Raw genomic sequence first — 17829 nt, 5'->3', positions numbered from 1 at the left:
TCACTGGGATCCTGCTAGCCAGGGCCCAGTGCTCATAGGGAAAACCCTATGTTTTCAGTATGTTTGTTATGTGTCACTGGGACCCTGCTAGCCAGGACCCCAGTGCTCATAAGTTTGTGGCCTATATGTATGTGTTCCCTGTGTGATGCCTAACTGTCTCACTGAGGTTCTGCTAACCAGAACCTCAGTGGTTATGCTCTCTCTTTACAAATTGCCACTAACAGGCTAGTGACCAATTTCACCAATTCACATTGGCATACTGGAACACCCTTGTAATTCCCTAGTATATTGTACTGAGGTACCCAGGGTATTGGGGATTCAGGAGATCCCTATGGGCTGCAGCATTTCTTTTGCCACCCATAGGGAGCTCTGACAATTCTTACACAGGCCTGCCACTGCAGCCTGAGTGAAATAATGCCCACGTTATTTCATAGCCGTTTACCACTGCACTTAAGTAACTTATAAGTCACCTATAAGTCTAACCTTTACCTGGTAAAGGTTGGGTGCTAAGTTACGTAGGGGGTCATTCTGACCTCGGCGGTAAAATGCCCTTACCGCCGGTCAGAAGACCGCCATTCTACCGCCGCGGTAAACCGCCACGGTCATTCTGACCACCAACTGTCAAATCGCCAAAAACCCGACATCCACGGAAGGCCGCCACCTCAGCGGGCAGCGATAACCTGGAGATAACCAAACCTCCACCGCCACGCCAACACAAACACGCCCATGCCATTCTGACCCACGAATCCACGCGGCGGTCTTTCAACCGCGGTATTCCATTGGCGGTGCACACCGCCGCGCTCAAAATACACACACTCTTACAAAACACAGCCACATTGGACAATTTGAAATACACACACCTGATACACATACACACAACACTCCCACACACCCAATATAATATAAAACACACACCCACATCACCCACAAACCCCTACAACCAAAAAAATCTGAGAGAAGGCGCAATACACTGAGAGAGAGCACAGGGAACGCAAAGCACAACACACACAGGAACACAGCATCATCACCCACACCACATCTACGCACACATCAACACACATCACCACGCACATCACCACAAACACCACCCCACACCTCATCCACACCACCCCATGGCACCCCAAAGACACCCCAGGTTCTCGGACCAAGAACTCAGGGTCATGGTGGAGGAAATAATCAGGGTAGAGCCCCAGCTCTTCGGCACACAGGTGCAGCACACCACTATAGCAAGGAAGGCTGAGCTATGGCAAAGGATCGTAGACAGGGTCAACGCTGTGGGACAGCATCCCAGATAACGGGAAGACATCCGCAAACGATGGAACGACCTACGGGGGAAGGTGCGCTCGATGGTGTCGCGACACAACATCGCTGTGCAGAAGACTGGCGGAGGACCCCCACCCATTCCACCCCAATTTACAGAATGGGAGCAAGAGGTAGTAAACATCCTGCATCCTGATGGCCTCGCTGGAGTACACGGAGGAATGGACTCTGGTAAGTCGAATCTCAAATACTTCACCCCCCCCAATCACCAGCATGGCAACCCACAACCCCACCCTCACCCACAATCTCAAAGCCCCCAGCACACATCCTCCCTGCCAATGTCTCACCAGCACAACCCACCCTAAACAACACCAACCCCTGAATGCCAACACAAACCATACACACCCATCACCAATGCATGACCACTGCACAGACCCATACCCCCCCCCCCCAACCACCCTCACAACACCTCCCACAAGGGAATGTCAGCACTGGGGGACAAGGGCACTCACAAAATGCACGCCATGGCACACACAAAAACACTAACCACACTATTTTACCCCTGCAGGGCCCGAACGCCAACACACCGCCACGGAGGGTCCAGATTTGTCCATCCCACCCCCAGAACAGCCCCCCAGTGAGGACAGCAGCTCTGTCGACCTAGAACCTGATCACCAGCCCGGACCATCGGGGACCTCTGGACAGTCGGTTCCCCACACACAGACACAGGCCACACCAGACCCAACCCCCTCTGGGAACACCAGCATAGCTCCCATCCAGCGGGCCCATGCCTCAGTCTCTAGGACGCGTCAATCAGCGGTGTGTCCGCCACTACAGGGCACCCAGGCTGACCCAACACCCCAACAACAACAGGGACATGGGGGCAGTGGTAGTGGGCACACCGTCCAGGGGACAGAGGCCCGGGGAAACAGGGCAACTGGGAGGGCTGCTGTGCAACGGGGGGGGAGGACAGGCCACGGGAACCCACTCTCCAAGAGGCCCTCACCACCATCATGGGAGCATACCACCACTCCCAAGAGACGATGGCGACGGTACTGGCCAGGTTCACTGAGATCCAGGCACAGCTGGAGGAAAGCTACATGGGGTTCAGCAATGAACTCAGGGACATCGGTACCGCCATGGGGAACATAGTCCAGGCCCTCAACCGGATAGAAACCACATTGCGGGACCATGTGGCACCCCAAAGGGCCCCTGTCAGTAGCCACGACCAGGAACAGCCTACCACCTCCGCCGGCGCTAGTGGACAGGAGGCCCCACCACAACGACAGGCCACCAGAACCCCACCTCCTGCTGAAGAACAACCACCCCGCAAGCGGAACCTGAGATCTCACAGGAAGACAGAGTAGGATGCCAAGACCCCCGCCAGCACAACATACCCCCTGATGTCATCCCACTGTCCCACATTGTCACCCTGTCCAATCTTGAACTGCCCCTGCACCATCCTTCCACAGGCATATGGACAATACACCTGTGAAACTGAGAACTGGACTCTGCCATGGACATTACTCCACCCCCTCCCATCACCTTTTTAATATCATGTTCCAATATCTATCACTAGAAATAAAAACACTCATTGCACTGAAATCATTCATGAGTCAGCCTGTATTATTTACAAATGTATTACACATTAATGTTCAATAATGGTCAGTCAATTAGTGAAGACAACATACCGATGTCAATAACCATTAGTCCATGGGCTAACCAAGCAGAAGTCACGCAGTGGGTCATACAGCACTGAAAAGGGAAGGGAAAAGCAAAAACCATTAAAAAAGAAATGGGGGGAAATACACAAAGTAGAGATGCAGGAGCCTTTAAGTAAATGTGAAATGGCGTGGGTCATTCTTACCTATGTGCTACTGAAAATACTGTTGGATGACTGTGTCCCTGTTGTCTGTGTCGTCCCCGTCGTCTTCCTCCTCTTCACTCTCCACAGGCTCCACAGCTGCTACAACACCACCATCTGGACCATCCTCCTGCAGGAAAGGCACCTGGCGTCGCAATGCAAGATTGTGAAGCATACAGCAGGCCACGATGATCTGGCACACCTTCTTTGGTGAGTACATCAGGGATCCACCTGTCATATGCAAGCACCGAAACCTGGCCTTCAGGAGCCCGAAGGTTCTTTCTATGACCCTCCTAGTTCGCCCATGGGCCTCATTGTACCGTTCCTCTGCCCTGGTCCGGGGATTCCTCACTGGGGTCAATAGCCAAGGCAGGTTGGGGTAACCAGAGTCACCTAATAGCCACACACGTTGTCTCTGTAGCTGTTCCATCACATAAGGGATGCTGCTATTACGCATAACATACGCATCATGCACTGACCCTGGGAACTTGGCATTTACATGGGAGATGTACTGGTCAGCCAAACAGACCACCTGCACATTCATAGAATGGTAATTTTTCCTATTTCTGTACACCTGCTCATCGTCTTTTGGGGGTACTAAAGCCACATGGGTCCCAGCAATGGCACCAATGATGTTGGGGATATGTCCAAGGGCATAGAAATCACCCTTCACAGTGGCCAAATCACCCTCCTCAGGGAAAACAATGTAGCTCCGCATGTGTTTCATCAAGGCTGACAACACTCTGGACAAAGTTTTTGAAAACATGGGTTGAGACATTCCAGATGACATGGCCACTGTTGTCTGGAATGAGCCACTTGCCAAAAAATGGAGGACTGACAGAACCTGCACTAGAGGGGGAATTCCTGTGGGTTGGTGGATGGGGGACATCAGGGCTGGCTCCAGCTGGGCACACAGTTCATGGATAGTGGCTCTGTCAAGTCGGTAACGTAGTATAATATGGCGTTCTTCCAATGTCGACAGGTCCACCAGCGGTCGGTACACGCGTGGATTCATCCTTCTCCTCGCATGTCCCAGCGGACGGTGCCTAGGAAGGACAACATGGAGTACAGAGTGAAGAAATCCACAGGTACGTTCACACAGCTTGCACAATAAAAGAATTGCAATGCATTGAAAGGCGTGTATGTGTGGCAATGCAAGGCCTAGGCCTGTGTGACGCAGTTGATATTAAGCCATGTGGGCCCTTGAAATGGCGGCTGCCTGACCTGTGAAGTGGGACAATGGGATGTGAGGTCAATGCGCTGGTGTGGCACACCGTGGCGGTAGGCGGTCGAAGACCGCTGTACGAGGGCGCATTGGTTAACATAGAACCCTATGGGTTTCAGGAGCCAATGACGATGTGCGCCGGCGGTCGCGGTGCGCACCGCCGCGGGCGTGACCGCCATTTTCTATCTGATTAATCACTCGAGACCTGATCATCCACAGGAGAGGACCTATACTGCAAGTGCTGCTGTGAACTCGGTCTGGAAGTGACAATGGCTGCTGCGACTGGGGAAAGGGCCCCTGCCTTCACGTCTGAAGAGTTGGAGAAACTTGTTGATGGGGTCCTCCCCCAGTATGCGCTACTCTACGGTCCTCCAGACCAGCAGGTAAGTACACTGGGTGCACATTGAATGGGCTATGCCTGTGTGGAGTGGGGTGGATGTAAGTTGGTGGGGTGGGGAGCAAATGAGGAGTGCAACGCACGACAGATGAGAGAATGTGCCACATGGCAAGGTTGGGGAGGGGGGGGCATCCCCATCTAACATGCAGAAAAATGAAGTTTTTTCTTTCCCACCCTGTACATGTCAAACAGGTCAGCGCCCATCAGAAAGTCGACATTTGGCGTGCCATCGCCAAGGAAGTCCGGGCCCTGGGGGTCTGCACCAGACGGGGCACCCACTGCCGCAAGAGGTGGGAGGACATCCGCCGCGGAACCAGGAAGACCGCCGAGTCACTGCTGGGGATGGCCTCCCGACCTAGGAGGGGTGCCAGTCGTACCCTGACCCCCCTTATGTCCCGGATCCTGGCGGTGGCCTACCCTGATTTGTATGGGCGCTTGAGGACAGCACAGCAGACACAAGGGCGTGAGTACCAGCACATTCTGCTATCTTTACACACAGTTGAGGCATCTGGGTGGGGGAGGAGGGCTGTGGGTGACATTAGGCCAGGGCGCTTTCTGTAGTGTAGTCCCCTCCCTTAGACATGGCCCTGTGCCCCCGCCCCACACCTCTGTAGGGTGCCAAGTACAGCTATCCATGGTCCTGCATCACACATGTGCGCGTTTGTTGTCCCTAGACCTGTTGGCCTAGTCAGAAGTACTGAGTAGTGTACCCCGATTGCGCGGCTTAGTGCATGAGGCTCCTGTGTCTGTCCTCTCCGCCAACGGTGTTGACAAGGCATGCACTCAACCTCTTTTTATTTCTCCCCCCACCCTTTTTCTTCAAAATCTTGTACATGTGTGCATTAGCATCATCAGGCGAAGGAGATTTGGCATCGGAGCACGAGGGAGCTGCAAGTCACAAGGCCCCGGTGGGCCCTGGAACAGACACCGAGGGCACCAGTGATCCGGAGGGCGAGGGGAGCACCACAACGGGGACCGGTGAAGACACCAGCGACACGGACACGTCCTCGGTTGGGAGCTCCCTAGCGGTGCCGGCAACATCCGGGCCCCCCGCCTCTACAGGTACAGCCGCCACCCAGCGCACCAGCACCGCCCTCCTAGCAGCCCCTCAGCCTTCGCTCCGTGCCCGCTCGCCCAGGAAGGCGGGCGTCTCCTTCGCCCCAGGCACCTCAGCCCCTGCCCCTGTCACCCCTGCTGCCCTCAGTGAGGAGGTCATTGACCTCCTTCAGACCATCATTGTTGGGCAGACTACCCTTTTGAATGCCATCCAGGGGGTGGAAAGGGAGGTGCATCGGAGCAATGCCTACCTGGAGGGCATTCATTCGGGTCAGGCTGCCCATCAACGATCGTTCAATTCTCTGGCCTCAGCACTGACGGCAGCCATTATCCCTGTTTCCAGCCTCCCTCTTCTAACTGCCTCCACCCTTTCTCTGTCTCCTGTTCCTCAGCCTATCCCATCCACACCATCAGACCAGCCTGCACACACCTCAACACCCAAGAGCAGCTCATCCAGACACAAGCACCACAGATCCCACAAACACTCACCCAAGCAACACCCAGATGCAGACATTCCAACAGTCACTACCACCTCTGTGTCCCCCTCCTCCTCGTCTCCCTCCTCCCTCCCTGTGACGTCAACACTCACACCTGTATGCACACCACCACCAGCCAGTGCTTCCATCACCAGCACACCCTCCAGTACAGTCCGCACACGTGCAGTCACCACCCCCACTGCCATTTACACGTCCCCTGTGTCCTCTCCAACTGTGTCTGTCACCCCCTCTTCCAAGACACATAAACGCAGGCAGCCACCCACCCAACAGCCATCCACCTCACGACAGCCTACGTCTCAATCACCTGCACACAAAGACAGCACACCTGACTCTCCTACAACCACATCCTCTTCCTCCACTTCCATCACCACTACTCCTACCCTTTACCTTGGTCCTAAGAAATATTACCTCTCTAATCTTAACCTCTTTCCCTCCCCTGACCCACCCCCTCCATCTGCTAAGAGTCCCAAGAGCACCTCAGCCACCACCAGCCCAGCTTCGAGTGTCACTGTGGTGCATGGGTTTTGGAGTCCACCCTTTGGCAGCAGTGACACTTCTATCAGCAGCAAGGACACATCCAGCCCCCCCCCTGGCAAGAGGACCCGGAAACTAAAGGGCCGCCGTGAGAGGACTGACACGGCTGCCCCCAAGGAGCTGACTTCGGCCACTTCACCTGCCACAACAGCCAGGGGAGTCAAGGGCCCGAGAGCCCCATCTAAGGAGCGAAAGGGCAGCAGGGCGGAGAGGTCAGCCAGCAGGAGCGCGGAGCAGGAGGGCCCCACCAGCCCCATCCCAGCTGCAAGGGACGACACCAAAGAGCCCAGGACTCCGTCCCCGAAGGGGCCTGCCACTGCATGGTCGGAGGGCGATTGAGCAGGGAGTCCAGGCCAGGTCTGGCTCCCTAGACTTACTGGAAGAGCACTGCTGAACAGGGCCCCGCCGTGCAGAAGAGCACCGCTGAACAGGGCCCCGCCGTGCAGAAGAGCACCGCTGAACAGGGCCCCGCCGTGCAGAAGAGCACCGCTGAACAGGGCCCCGCCGTGCAGAAGAGCACCGCTGAACAGGGCCCCGCCGTGAAGACAGGCACCGCTGAACAGGGCCCCGCCGTGCAGAAGAGGACCGCTGAACAGGGCAATGCCGTCTCAAGCACTGCTCCGCTGGGCCCTTCATCTCAGGCACCGCTCTGCTGGGCCCTTCATCTCAAGCACCGCTCCGCTGGGCCCTTCATCTCAAGCACCACTCCGCTGGGCCCTTCATCTCAAGCACCGCTCCGCTGGGCCCTTCATCTCAAGCACCGCTCCGCTGGGCCCTTCATCTCAAGCACTGCTCCGCTGGGCCCTTCATCTCAAGCACCGTTCCGCTGGGCCCTTCATCTCAAGCACCGCTCCGCTGGGCACCGCTGTAGGAAAGTACCATCTTGCCTGGCATGTTACCCCCATTTTTCACTGTATATATGTTGTTTTAGTTGTATGTGTCACTGGGACCCTGTTCTCCAGGGCCCCAGTGCTCATAAGTGTGCCTGACTGTGTTACCTGTGTAGTGACTAACTGTCTCACTGAGGCTCTGCTAATCAGAACCTCAGTGGTTATGCTCTCTCATTTCTTTCCAAATTGTCACTAACAGGCTAGTGACCAATTTTACCAATTTACATTGGCTTACTGGAACACCCTTATAATTCCCTAGTATATGGTACTGAGGTACCCAGGGTATTGGGGTTCCAGGAGATCCCTATGGGCTGCAGCATTTCTTTTGCCACCCATAGGGAGCTCTGACAATTCTTACACAGGCCTGCCACTGCAGCCTGAGTGAAATAACGTCCACGTTATTTCACAGCCATTTTACACTGCACTTAAGTAACTTATAAGTCACCTATATGTCTAACCTTTACCTGGTAAAGGTTAGGTGCAAAGTTACTTAGTGTGAGGGCACCCTGGCACTAGCCAAGGTGCCCCCACATTGTTCAGGGCCAATTCCCTGAACTTTGTGAGTGCGGGGACACCATTACACGCGTGCACTACATATAGGTCAATACCTATATGTAGCTTCACAATGGTAACTCCGAATATGGCCATGTAACATGTCTAAGATCATGGAATTGCCCCCTCTATGCCATCCTGGCATTGTTGGCACAATTCGATGATCCCAGTGGTCTGTAGCACAGACCCTGGTACTGCCAAACTGCCTTTCCTGGGGTTACACTGCAGCTGCTGCTGCTGCCAACCCCTCAGACAGGGTTCTGCCCCCCTGGGGTCAAGCCAGGCTTGTCCCAGGATTGCAGAACAAAGGACTTCCTCTGAGAGAGGGTGTTACACCCTCTCCCTTTGGAAAATGGTGTGAAGGCAGGGGAGGAGTAGCCTCCCCCAGCCTCTGGAAATGCTTTCTTGGGCACAGATGTGCCCAATTCTGCATAAGCCAGTCTACACCGGTTCAGGGACCCCTTAGCCCCTGCTCTGGCGCAAAACTGGACAAAGGAAAGGGGAGTGACCACTCCCCTGACCTGCACCTCCCCTGGGAGGTGTCCAGAGCTCCTCCAGTGTGCTCCAGACCTCTGCCATCTTGGAAACAGAGGTGCTGCTGGCACACTGGACTGCTCTGAGTGGCCAGTGCCACCAGGTGACGTCAGAGACTCCTTCTGATAGGCTCCTTCAGGTGTTAGTAGCCTATCCTCTCTCCTAAGTAGCCAAACCCTCTTTTCTGGCTATTTAGGGTCTCTGTCTCTGGGGAAACTTTAGATAACGAATGCAAGAGCTCATCCGAGTTCCTCTGCATCTCTCTCTTCACCTTCTGATAAGGAATCGACTGCTGACCGCGCTGGAAGCCTGCAAAACTGCAACAAAGTAGCTAAGACGACTACTGCAACTCTGTAACGCTGATCCTGCCGCCTTCTCGACTGTTTTCCTGTTTGTGCATGCTGTGGGGGTAGTCTGCCTCCTCTCTGCACCAGAAGCTCTGAAGAAATCTCCCGTGGGTCGACGGAATCTTCCCCCTGCAACCGCAGGCACCAAAAAGCTGCATTACTGGTCCCTTGGGTCTCCTCTCAGCACGACGAGCGAGGTCCCTCAAATCCAGCAACTCTGTCCAAGTGACCCCCACAGTCCAGTGACTCTTCAGTCCAAGTTTGGTGGAGGTAAGTCTTTGCCTCACCTCGCTGGGCTGCATTGCTGGGAACCGCGACTTTTGCAGCTACTCCGGCCTCTGTGCACTTCCGGTGGAAATCCTTTGTGCACAGCCAAGCCTGGGTCCACGGCACTCTAACCTGCATTGCACGACTTTCTAAGTTGGTCTCCGGCGATGTGGGACTCCTTTGTGTAACTTCGGGTGAGCACCATTTCATGCATCCTTCTAGTGCCTGTTTCTGGCACTTGTCCGGGTGCTACCTGCTTCTGAGAGGGCTCTTTGTCTTGCTCGACATCCCCTCTCTCTCCTGGTCCAATTTGCGACCTCCTGGTCCCTCCTGGGCCACAGCAGCGTCCAAAAACGCTAACCGCACGATTTGCAGCTAGCAAGGCTTGTTGGTGTTCTTTCGGCGGGAAAACACTTTGGCACGACTTTGCACGGCGAGTGGGACCCGTCCACCAAAGGGGAAGTCTCTAGCCCTTTTTGTTCCTGCAGAAACCTCAGCTTCTTCTGTCCAGTAGAAGCTTCTTTGCACCCACAGCTGGCATTTCCTGGGCATATGCCCATCTCCGACTTGCTTGTGACTTTTGGACTTGGTCCCCTTGTTCCACAAGTACCCTAGATTGGAAATCCACAGTTGTTGCATTGTTGGTTTGTGTCTTTCCTGCATTATTCCTCTATCACGACTTCTTTGTCTCTTGGGGAACTTTAGTGCACTTTGCACTCACTTTTCAGGGTCTTGGGGAGGGCTAATTTTCTAACTCTCACTATTTTCTAATAGTCCCAGCGACCCTCTACAAGGTCACATAGGTTTGGGGTCCATTCGTGGTTCGCATTCCACTTTTGGAGTATATGGTTTGTGTTGCCCCTATCCCTATGTGTCCCCATTGCATCCTATTGTAACTATACATTGTTTGCACTGTTTTCTAAGAATATACTTCAGATTTTTGGTATTGTGTACATATAACTTGTGTATATTTGCTATCCTCTTGCTGAGGGTACACTCTAAGATACTTTGGAATATTGTCATAAAAATAAAGTACCTTTATTTTTAGTATAACTGTGTATTGCGTTTTCTTATGATATTGTGCAAGTGACACTTGTGGTACTGTAGTAGCTTCACACGTCTCCTAGTTCAGCCTAAGCTGCTCTGCTAAGCTACCATTATCTATCAGTCTAACCTGCTAGACACCCTATACACTAATAAGGGATAACTGGGCCTGGTGCAAGGTGCAAGTACCCCTTGGTACTCACTACAAGCCAGTCCAGCCTCCTACATTGGTTGTGCAGCGGTGGGATAAGTGCTTTGAGACTACTTACCACTCTTGTCATTGTACTTTTCATAAGAGAAAAATATACAAAACAAGGTCAGTGTATATACACATAGTCAAAAAGTTTTGCATTTCCTCTTTTCATTCTTTTCTAAGTGCTGAAAAGTACTTCTAACTTTCTAAAAAGTTTTAAAAGTTTTTTTCTCTGTCTTTCTAAAAGCTCTGACAAACTTTTTTCTCTTTTTCTATCACTTTAACTCTCTCTAAAATGTCTGGCACAGGCCAAAATGTTGACCTGTCTAAGATTGCATATGATCATCTTAGCTGGAAAGGAGCAAGGAGTCTCTGCATAGAGAGAGGTTTGAGTGTAGGGAAGAATCCTTCCTTGGAACTGTTACTTAACATGCTTAGAGAACAAGATAAGGCTAAAAGTGCCCCATCTGTTGAAAAAGTAGCTAATGCTTCTCAATCTGATCCAGGGACTCCCCCAGGTAAAGGTTCAGGAAAGAAACTTCTTAGCCTTCCCATTGCAAGACAGTCTAGCATAGTTGGTACTGAGGTGGAGTCACATCATACAGATGATGTGCTCTCACATTACACTGTCAGCCAAGCTGTTAGGGTGCCCTCTGTAAGGGACAGGTCTCCTTCTGTTCATTCCCATCATACCTCTGTATCTAGAAATGTCCCTCCCACCAACCCTGATGACAGATTGTTAGAAAGGGAACTCAATAAGTTGAGGGTGGAACAAACCAGACTGAAGCTTAAAAAGCAACAGCTGGATTTGGATAGACAGTCTTTAGAATTAGAGAAGGAAAGACAGAAGTTGAGTTTAGAAACCCATGGTGGCAGCAGCAGTATTCCCCATAGTCATCCTGCAAAAGAGCATGATTCCAGGAATCTGCACAAGATAGTTCCCCCTTATAAGGAGGGGGATGACATTAACAAGTGGTTTGCTGCACTTGAGAGGACCTGTGTTGTACAGGATGTCCCTCAAAGGCAGTGGGCTGATATCCTATGGCTATCATTTAGTGGAAAAGGTAGGGATAGGCTCCTTACTGTGAAAGAAAGTGATGCCAATAATTTTACAGTTCTTAAGAATGCACTCCTGGATGGTTATGGCTTAACCACTGAACAGTACAGGATAAAGTTCAGAGAGACCAAAAAGGAGTCTTCACAAGACTGGGTTGATTTCATTGACCATTCAGTGAAGGCCTTGGAGGGGTGGTTACATGGCAGTAAAGTTACTGATTATGACAGCCTGTATAACTTGATCCTGAGAGAGCATATTCTTAATAATTGTGTGTCTGATTTGTTGCACCAGTACTTGGTGGACTCTGATATGACCTCTCCCCAAGAATTGGGAAAGAAGGCAGACAAAAGGGTCAGAACAAGAGTGAACAGAAAAGTTCATACAGGGGGTGACAAAGATGGCAACAAAAAGAAGGATGGTAAGTCTTCTGACAAGGGTGGGGACAAATCTAAAAATGAGTCTTCATCAGGCCCACAAAAACACTCTGGTGGGGGTGGTGGGTCCAAATCCTCCTTTAATCAAAACAAAGAAAATAAACCATGGTGCTATTTATGTAAAGTAAAAGGCCATTGGACAACAGATCTCAGTTGTCCAAAGAAAGGCACCAAGCCTCCTACCACTACAACCCCTACTGCTAAACCTAGTGTCCCTACTAATAGCAGTGGTGGTGGGAGCAAACCTACTAATAGCCAATCCAAGGGAGTAGCTGGGCTCACTATTGGTAACTTAGTTGGGGTTGGCCTTGTTAGAGAGGCCACAGAGGCTGTGTTAGTCTCTGAGGGGGCTATTGATTTAGCCACCTTAGTTGCTTGTCCCCTTAATATGGATAAGTAAAAGCAACTACCCCTAATAAATGGTGTTGAGGTTCAGGCCTACAGGGACACTGGTGCCAGTGTGACTATGGTCATAGAGAAACTGGTCCACCCTGAACAACACCTACTTGGTCACCAGTACCAAGTAACCGATGCTCACAACAACACACTTAGCCACCCCATGGCTGTTGTTAATCTCAACTGGGGGGGGGTTACTGGTCCAAAGAAAGTTGTGGTAGCTTCAGATTTACCTGTAGACTGTCTATTAGGGAATGATTTGGAGACATCAGCTTGGTCAGATGTGGAGTTGGAGGCCCATGCAGCAATGCTGGGCATCCCAGGGCATATTTTTGCTTTGACAAGGGCTCAGGCCAAAAAGCAAAAAGGACAGGGAAGCTTGGATCCTGGAACAATGGACCAAGTGCTCCCTAAAGCTAGGGCTAGTAGAAGCAAACCACTTCCTACTATCCCTCCCTCTACAGTGGATTCAACTTCTGAGTAAGAAGAATTCCCTCCCTGTGCAGAACCTACACCAGAGGAGCTTCAAGCAGACACTGCTGAGCTTTTGGGTGAAGGGGGGCCTGCCAGGGAGGAGCTGAGTGTGGCACAGCAAACCTGTCCCACATTAGAGGGTCTAAGACAGCAAGCTGTCAAACAGGCTAATGGGGATGTCAGTGACTCTCACAGAGTTTACTGGGAGGACAACCTCTTGTACACTGAGCATAGGGATCCTAAACCTGGAGCTGCCAGGAGATTAGTGATTCCTCAGGAGTACAGAAAGTTCCTCCTAACTCTTGCCCACGACATTCCCCTAGCTGGGCATCTAGGACAAATGAAAACTTGGGACAGACTTGTTCCCTTGTTTCATTGGCCTAGGATGTCTGAGGACACAAAAGATTTTTGTAAGTCCTGTGAAACCTGTCAAGCCAGTGGCAAGACAGGTGGCACTCCAAAGGCACCCCTTATTCCACTGCCTGTGGTTGGGGTTCCCTTTGAAAGGGTAGGGGTTGACATAGTTGGCCCCCTTGACCCTCCTACTGCTTCAGGCAATAGATTCATCTTGGTGGTAGTGGACCATGCCACAAGATATCCTGAAGCTATTCCTCTAAGGACCACTACAGCTCCTGCAGTGGCAAAGGCCCTCCTAGGAATATTTTCCAGGGTGGGCTTCCCAAAGGAAGTGGTATCAGACAGAGGAAGCAATTTCATGTCTGCATACTTAAAGGCCATGTGGAAGAAGTGTGGTGTAACTTACAAGTTCACTACACCCTATCATCCACAAACTAATGGACTGGTGGAGAGATTTAACAAAACTCTCAAAGGCATGATTATGGGTCTACCTGAAAAACTCTGCAGGAGATGGGATATCCTGTTACCATGCCTCCTTTTTGCCTACAGGGAGGTACCCCAGAAAGGAGTGGGCTTCAGCCCCTTGGAACTTCTTTTTGGACACCCTGTTAGGGGTCCACTCACACTTGTAAAGGAGGGTTGGGAACAACCTTTAAAAGCTCCTAAGAAGGATATTGTGGATTATGTACTTGGCCTCAGATCAAGGATGGCTGAGTACATTGAAAAGGCCAGTAAAAACCTTCAGGCCAGCCAAGAGCTCCAGAAGCAATGGCATGATCAGAAGGCTGTTTTGGTTCAGTACCAACCAGGGCAGAAAGTGTGGGTCTTGGAGCCTGTGGCCCCAAGAGCACTCCAAGATAAATGGAGTGGACCCCACACAATTGTTGAGAAAAATGGTGAAGTCACCTATTTAGTTGACTTAGGCACTGCAAGGAGTCCCCTTAGGGTACTCCATGTAAACCGCCTGAAACCCTACTATGACAGGGCTGATCTCACCCTGCTCATGGCAACTGATGAGGGACAGGAAGAAGACAGTGATCCTCTACCTGATCTCTTCTCTTCCACAGAACAAGATGCTCTGGTGGAAGGTGTAGTTTTGGCTGATTGTCTTACTGCTGAGCAGAAAGACCATTGCATAAACCTCCTAGATCAATTCTCTCTACTCTTCTCTACTGTGCCAGGTACCACTTCTTGGTGTGAGCACACTATAGATACTGGAGACAGTTTACCTGTCAAAAGTAAGATCTATAGGCAGCCTGACCATGTCAGGGACTGCATAAAGCAAGAAGTTCAGAAAATGTTAGAACTAGGAGTGGTTGAGCACTCTGAAAGTCCATGGGCTTCTCCTGTGGTACTTGTACCAAAACCCCATTCCAAAGATGGAAAGAAGGAAATGCGGTTTTGTGTAGACTATAGAGGTCTCAACTTGGTAACCAAAACTGATGCTCACCCTGTACCCAGGGCAGATGAGCTCATAGATACACTGGCATCTGCCAAGTATCTAAGCACTTTTGACTTGAATGCAGGGTATTGGCAGATCAAATTGTCAGAAGATGCTAAACCTAAGACTGCATTTTCAAGCATTGGAGGACATTACCAGTTTACTGTAATGCCTTTTGGTTTGAAAAATGCACCTGCCACTTTTCAGAGGTTGGTGAACACAGTCCTGCAAGGGCTGGAGGCTTTCAGTGCAGCATATTTGGACGATATAGCTGTCTTTAGCTCCAGCTGGGATGATCACCTGGTCTACCTATGGAAAGTTTTGGAGGCCCTGCAAAAGGCAGGCCTCACTATCAAGGCTTCAAAGTGCCAGATAGGGCAGGGTAAGGTGGTTTATCTGGGACACCTTGTTGGTGGGGAACAGATTGCACCACTTCAGGGGAAAATCCAAACAATTATTGATTGGGTTCCCCCTACCACTCAAACTCAGGTGAGAGCCTTCCTAGGCCTCACTGGGTATTACAGGAGGTTCATTAAGAACTATGGCTCCATTGCAGCCCCTCTTAATGACCTCACATCCAAGAAGATGCCTAAAAAGGTATTAATGACAGCAAACTGTCAGAAAGCTTTTGAGGAGCTAAAGCAGGCCATGTGCTCTGCACCTGTCCTGAAAAGCCCTTGTTACTCTAAAAAATTATATGTCCAAACTGATGCATCTGAATTAGGAGTAGGGGCAGTCCTATCACAACTTAATTCTGAGTGCCAGGATCAACCTGTTGCTTTTATTAGTAGGAGGTTGACCCCTAGAGAAAAGCGTTGGTCTGCCATAGAGAGGGAGGCCTTTGCTGTGGTCTGGTCTCTGAAGAAGTTGAGGCCATACCTGTTTGGCACTCACTTCATTGTTCAGACAGACCACAAACCTCTACTTTGGCTAAAACAAATGAAAGGTGAAAATCCTAAATTGTTGAGGTGGTCCATATCCCTACAGGGAATGGACTATACAGTGGAACATAGACCTGGGAGTAGCCACTCCAATGCAGATGGACTCTCCAGATATTTCCACTTAGACAATGAAGACTCATCAGGTCATGGCTAGTCTTATTGTCCTTCGTTTGGGGGGGGGTTGTGTAGGAAAGTACCATCTTGCCTGGCATGTTACCCCCATTTTTCACTGTATATATGTTGTTTTAGTTGTATGTGTCACTGGGACCCTGTTCTCCAGGGCCCCAGTGCTCATAAGTGTGCCTGACTGTGTTACCTGTGTAGTGACTAACTGTCTCACTGAGGCTCTGCTAATCAGAACCTCAGTGGTTATGCTCTCTCATTTCTTTCCAAATTGTCACTAACAGGCTAGTGACCAATTTTACCAATTTACATTGGCTTACTGGAACACACTTATAATTCCCTAGTATATGGTACTGAGGTACCCAGGGTATTGGGGTTCCAGGAGATCCCTATGGGCTGCAGCATTTCTTTTGCCACCCATAGGGAGCTCTGACAATTCTTACACAGGCCTGCCACTGCAGCCTGAGTGAAATAACGTCCACGTTATTTCACAGCCATTTTACACTGCACTTAAGTAACTTATAAGTCACCTATATGTCTAACCTTTACCTGGTAAAGGTTAGGTGCAAAGTTACTTAGTGTGAGGGCACCCTGGCACTAGCCAAGGTGCCCCCACATTGTTCAGGGCCAATTCCCTGAACTTTGTGAGTGCGGGGACACCATTACAAGCGTGCACTACATATAGGTCAATACCTATATGTAGCTTCACAATGGTAACTCCGAATATGGCCATGTAACATGTCTAAGATCATGGAATTGCCCCCTCTATGCCATCCTGGCATTGTTGGCACAATTCGATGATCCCAGTGGTCTGTAGCACAGACCCTGGTACTGCCAAACTGCCTTTCCTGGGGTTACACTGCAGCTGCTGCTGCTGCCAACCCCTCAGACAGGGTTCTGCCCCCCTGGGGTCAAGCCAGGCTTGTCCCAGGATGGCAGAACAAAGGACTTCCTCTGAGAGAGGGTGTTACACCCTCTCCCTTTGGAAAATGGTGTGAAGGCAGGGGTGGAGTAGCCTCCCCCAGCCTCTGGAAATGCTTTCTTGGGCACAGATGTGCCCAATTCTGCATAAGCCAGTCTACACCGGTTCAGGGACCCCTTAGCCCCTGCTCTGGCGCGAAACTGGACAAAGGAAAGGGGAGTGACCACTCCCCTGACCTGCACCTCCCCTGGGAGGTGTCCAGAGCTCCTCCAGTGTGCTCCAGACCTCTGCCATCTTGGAAACAGAGGTGCTGCTGGCACACTGGACTGCTCTGAGTGGCCAGTGCCACCAGGTGACGTCAGAGACTCCTTCTGATAGGCTCCTTTAGGTGTTAGTAGCCTATCCTCTCTCCTAAGTAGCTAAACCCTCTTTTCTGGCTATTTAGGGTCTCTGTCTCTGGGGAAACTTTAGATAACGAATGCAAGAGCTCATCCGAGTTCCTCTGCATCTCTCTCTTCACCTTCTTATAAGGAATCGACTGTTGACCGCGCTGGAAGCCTGCAAAACTGCAACAAAGTAGCTAAGACGACTACTGCAACTCTGTAACGCTGATCCTGCCGCCTTCTCGACTGTTTTCCTGTTTGTGCATGCTGTGGGGGTAGTCTGCCTCCTCTCTGCACCAGAAGCTCTGAAGAAATCTCCCGTGGGTCGACGGAATCTTCCCCCTGCAACCGCAGGCACCAAAAAGCTGCATTACTGGTCCCTTGGGTCTCCTCTCAGCACGACGAGCGAGGTCCCTCGAATCCAGCAATTCTGTCCAAGTGACCCCCACAGTCCAGTGACTCTTCAGTCCAAGTTTGGTGGAGGTAAGTCCTTGCCTCACCTCGCTGGGCTGCATTGCTGGGAACCGCAACTTTTGCAGCTACTCCGGCCTCTGTGCACTTCCGGTGGAAATCCTTTGTGCACAGCCAAGCCTGGGTCCACAGCACTCTAACCTGCATTGCATGACTTTCTAAGTTGGTCT

The sequence above is a fragment of the Pleurodeles waltl genome, chromosome 1_2 (genome assembly GCF_031143425.1).
Source record: "Pleurodeles waltl isolate 20211129_DDA chromosome 1_2, aPleWal1.hap1.20221129, whole genome shotgun sequence".
Classification (NCBI taxonomy): Eukaryota; Metazoa; Chordata; class Amphibia; order Caudata; family Salamandridae; genus Pleurodeles; species Pleurodeles waltl.
This window is presented reverse-complemented; position numbering follows the sequence as displayed.